General features: G+C 36.5%; 1 pseudogene; it reads right to left on the bottom strand.

Moving 5' to 3' along the window:
• Window positions 1–458: 458 nt before the first annotated feature.
• Window positions 459–1,728, bottom strand: LOC108529401 (ribosome biogenesis protein WDR12 pseudogene; annotated as a pseudogene).
• Window positions 1,729–5,344: the final 3,616 nt, after the last annotated feature.

The following is a 5,344-nucleotide window of genomic DNA, read 5'->3' as shown; positions in this document are numbered from 1 at the left end:
AAAAAAAAAAAAAAAAAAAAACTGTTGAAAACAGCCAGAACAAAACACTGCAAACAGCTATATAGTGTGATATTAAGAATGTGGGATCTGGAGACAGGTACTACAACTTTACCACTCACACTTTTTTAAAAATTAAGGTTTATGCTTTTTATTTTGTATTTGTAATGTACTCTTTTATGGAACTTCAAAAGAAAATCTTAATTCAAATTAATACCTTTAAAAAGAAGTAAAAACTCAGTTTATTTTCAAGAGTTTGTATAGAGTAGTAAATGTAGGCCACATTTTATATTTTCTAAACACTAACTATTCTATTATAAAATAAAAAAGTGATATGTTAACTATTATAAAGGGTGAAACTATTATACAAACTTTAATCTAAAAGGCTGCTTTCTGAATCTGCATCAATGTAATTTCATGATTCTTTACCAATATTTATAGAAAGAAACTCTATGATCAAATTATAATTCACCTTTATGCCCCATGTGGGAAGTGATAGGTGAATATCTGTAGTAATATAATTCATTGTCTGCTCTTCCACTGAGGAGTAGCCCTGTGTTTGTCCAGTCTACACTCAGAATTTTGTCTTCATGAGCAGCTAGATCATAGAATGGAGCCTCAAAACTTCTTGTATTCTACAGCTTGACAGTGTCACCTAAATATACTGAAATCAGCTGCTGTTCCTGAATAGAAGACCATTTTACTGATGTCACCCAGTCTGTATGTGAAGTTGGGGAAAACGACAGCAAAAAAACTATCTTTAGTTTAGGGATCCCAGTTTTATATGTGTGTCTGTGCTTCCAGATGCTGAACATTTACAAAGTAGAGAATAGAAAATACAATACTTTATTTCCTGACAAAGTTGAGTTAAGACTGCTGAACTCAACATCCCACACTCTAATTGTGTGGTCCCAAGATGCACTGCAGATTCTTTCAACATTTGACCACAGAGCCAAGGAAATCGCTTCCTTGTGGCCAGAGAGGGTTAGCAAAAGAGTCCTTGTTAGTCCCAATTGCTCTGTTTTCTGTTTCTTTCTCAATTTGTGGATTCCCCCATTTCATCTTCTTTATCTATAGGGACTGTAGACTAGATATTTAATATTTTATCTCATCAACCACTGCAAAATATAGTTTCTGAGCTATCAACAGCTATATAATCTACACTTCCACTATGATCTCTGCAGCAGTGTAGGGCTTTCCCTGTTTCTCATTAAATTCTACTCCAATAAGACAGTACTCTAATCAATGGAAGAATTCAGTAATAAGCAAGACATACTGTCTTTTTTCACCCAGGCCACATTTTTCACAGCATCTGTATGTCTCACAACATCACTACGGAGTTCTCTTCCAAAGATCAGAACCCAGAAGTCTTATCATAAGAACCAGTCAAGGTACATTCCTCTGACCCTTTAACTGAACTGCTCCAGTCATCAGAGAATATGCATTGCTCTGGCTGGTGGGCAGTGTACTTCTCCACATATTCTAGTTCCAGAATCTCTTCTGATGAGATGATCTCCAGGTCCATGTATTTGACCAAGGAAATTAGCAGAAACTGGCCCTCAGTAAGGAAATCAACTCCACATGTGTGTAGAACTCATATTTATCCTTCAGCAGTTTATTCATGATGTTACTAAGGTCAGCTACTTCAGAGGCAGCAGAGATTGAGAAGAGAACATCATCTGTGATATATTTCTTGTTATCACTGTAGAAGCGTGTTTGGAATGGAGACATGGCAGGGAGTACACACAAGACTTGCCCACAGAAACATAGGGGTTGATATTCAGAGAACAAGAGCTCTGGTCTCTTAGGATTAAAAAATGGCAGCTCAAAATTAGACAGAATAAGTGAGAANTCTATGTACCTACCTACATATCTATTGAAACATAGTATATGTATATGTAAGCCTATATATATGCTTAAGTGTAATAAAATTTAAAAAATTCTTTGAAATGTAAAATAAATACGACATAATTAGGGTCAATCTCTGGAATGTAAAATATATTGACATAATTAGGTTTAACCTTTTGGGTTAAATCCTTTGCTGTGTTTACAAAGCAAATTTTATGTTAACCATAAACAAAAGCTTATAATATCACATTATTCCTTACTTTAAGGAAGAGGTAAGGATTCTGCAAGTTAAAAAAAAAAAAATGTTTTTCTTCATCTTATACCATGTTATATATATATGTGTGTATTGATTTTCTTCCATGGTTTCCATCTCATAACCCCCATAGTCCTTGTTATTTACTAAGTGACTAAAATGATATTTTTTGTTGAAGCATCTTTTGTCTTTGATTCCTGAAGCAAATTTGGAACAGACTCTTAGCGATAAAGGTGAAAGTCTCTGGTTATAATGTTGGGGTACTTTAGGCCTTAGAAACAAGACTCAGAAAATAGAATCTCTCTGACCTTCTCCTGCCCTCCTTTCACCTACCCCTTTTTCTACCCAAGGCTGTCCATAGAAACATAAAATATATTCTTCCCTTGCCTTTATGTCTTGGAGCTGGCCATCAAGATATTCTCTGACCCACCTTGCCTGATTGTAAGTCATAGACTAATTTCAGAAGGGGTTCTGCTCCATACTCTGAAGGAAAGAATGTTGTACAGAGATGCCAAGAAGAATCTGAATAGGCAGACCTTGCTGGGTTTTCCCACTCAGTCTACTAGTATTAGATCACACCCTTTTTGTCCAATCACATTTCTACATGGTTGTACATGCTTCAATCATGCCTATACAATGAAGTCTCAAGAAAAAGGCCAAGAGGAGGGGCTATGGTGAGCTTCTGGATAGCTGAACTGACAGAGGCTTACAGGAGGGTGAAGAGGAATTCATTCACGTGTCGGCAGGGCACACCCCAGCTCCATGGAAACTGAAGCTCCTGTGCTCAAGATCCTTCCAGATCTCATCCTGCGTATTTCTTTGCTTCCCTTTTTGTGAGCTACTATAGCGAATTAACGGAACCTGACGAAGAGGTTGTGGAAACCAAACTTGAAGCTGAGCCAGTTGGTCTGAAGTTCTGGAAGCCTGGATTTGTGACTAGTGTCTGACGTGTGGGCTGTCTTGTGGCTCTGAGTCCTCAATCTGTGGGATGTGATGCTATCTCAGGTTAGAGAGTCTCAGAATTGAATTGGAGTAGAAGACACCTGGCTGGTCTCTGCTACAAAATTGATTGCTTGCTTGCTGGTGGAAAAAATCCCCACACATGTGGTGTCAGAAGCATGCTGTGAGAGTATAATGGGAGAAACTGAGTTTGTTTTTTCTACTTAAACCATTCATGTTTTTAATTCTGTCTTAACCTAAGTCATATTCATTCAACAATGTATGACTCCAATGTCAGGTATTCCCTGGTCATAATGTTCTCTAGCCCTTTGATTTGAAATTCTGACTTACATAGCATGCACACCTTTCTCAGAACACTTAAGAACATCTATAGAGACATTAAGCAGGAGGAATACATTGTTACCAGGAAGGAAGGCAGGAAGAAGAGACAGGAAATAAACTGTTGTGTTCTATTGTATACAAAGCACTATGATGGTTACTTTATCTTTAATTCCTAATAACTCCAAGCAGTAATTGTCCTGATTTGGCAAATTGGAAAACAGAATCAGGCATGGTGATTCTGCCTTTAAACCCCAAGTTCTCCTCCAGCAAACTAGGGCATGCTGTGCTAGTACTGTCAATATTACAGCAGTGAATTCAAAGTCAAGTGAAAAAATCTCAGTTACAACAATCAAGGGTGTTAGAAGATAGGGGTTAAGAGCACAGGCTCCAACATGAGCTGTCCTAGGTTCAAATCTAGGTCTGAGATATATTAAGTTTATGACCTTGGACAATTTATGTAACTTCTCCACGCTACAGATAGTTCATCTGTAACAATGGGATAATAAATTCTGCTTCTCAATTTATTATAATTATTCAGTCAGTTAATATGTATAAAATATCTAGGTGAGTGTTTGGTTCACAATAAGAGCTTTATAGATTTGCTAATAATGTTGCTGCTTAAAATTAAACCTGCTGAATAAAATGAGGATAATTTTCTGTCCTAGAACTATAAAACATCTTTCTTTTTCACTGCTGTGCATCTTCTACAAACAGGACATTGTACATTCCTAGCAATCCCTTTTCATCTTAATCCTTCAGTCTAAGAATTTACTATTCTAAGTAGAGTATAATTTTCTGCAGTTTTCCTTTTCAGTATTTATGTCTTTTCTCTCTTTTTTTTAGCTTTTAAGTTCAGGGGTGCATGAGCAGGATGTGCAGGCTTGTTACATAGGTAAATGTGGGGGTTTGTTACACAGATTATTTCATCACCAGGTATTAAGCCTAGTATCCATTAGTTATTTTTTCTGATCCTCTCCCTTCTCCCACCTCCCACCCTGATAGACTCCAGTGTGTGTTTTTTCCTCTATGTGCCTATGTGTTCTCCTTATTTAGCTCTTTTCTCTAACTTAAATTTCTCTGTGTGATGTTTAACTTTATGTGTCAACTTGGCTGGGTCACATTACACAGGTAATTGGTCCAACTTTATTCTCGATATTTATGTGAGGTGCTTTTGGATGAGATTTACATTTAAATTATTGGACTTTGAGTAAAGCAGATTACCTTACATAATGTGAGTTGGTTTCATCTAATTAGTTGAAAGCTTAATAGAAAAAAAGGCTTGATAAATCCTATTTCAGCACCACCCCAAACTCCAGCAAGAGGAAATTTTCCAACAGACTGTCATCAAACTTCATCTACTCTTGCTGATTTCTGCAATAAACTGTCTTCAGACTTAAACTGCAACCTCAGCTCTTTCCTGTGTCTTTGTCTGCTGGCCACCTTGTAGATTTTGGACTTGCCTGCCTCTAGAATTGGGTGAGCCAATTATTTAGAATGAAAAAATATATTTCTATATTAACACACATTCTATTGATTTCGTTTCTCTGGATAAACCTAATACATCTTGGTTTTGCATTTTTTGACTCTAATTTTTCTCAAACTTTCCGCTCATATCTTTGGTAATTTAGGATTTTCTCCTGCCCAGTAAAATCAATGAAGAAGAAAAAGGCCATCTGCTCTTTCCTGCCAACTTGGATAGAAACATTACAAAATTCACAAAATAAAGGACATTTTATCCAACCAATTCTCTTGATTTGGGAAAGGAAAGAATCCATACGTTTCTTTCTGCCTTTCCATTATTTTCAAATGAAACTAGTAACGTTTATCATGGGTGTTATTTTTTTTAATGCTGAGAATATTTTTGATAAATTGAGTTAGAAGACCAAGCAATCTTCCAGAGTATTTTCCCTTTTGGAAGTAGCATTGGCAAGAATGAGTCTGAAGAAAGAGGGCTATCATAAACAG

The sequence above is a fragment of the Rhinopithecus bieti genome, unplaced genomic scaffold (assembly GCF_001698545.2).
Source record: "Rhinopithecus bieti isolate Rb0 unplaced genomic scaffold, ASM169854v2 scaffold_5023, whole genome shotgun sequence".
Lineage (NCBI taxonomy): Eukaryota > Metazoa > Chordata > Mammalia > Primates > Cercopithecidae > Rhinopithecus > Rhinopithecus bieti.
The sequence above is the reverse complement of the archived record's forward strand: the minus strand, read 5'-3'. Positions and strand labels throughout refer to the sequence as shown.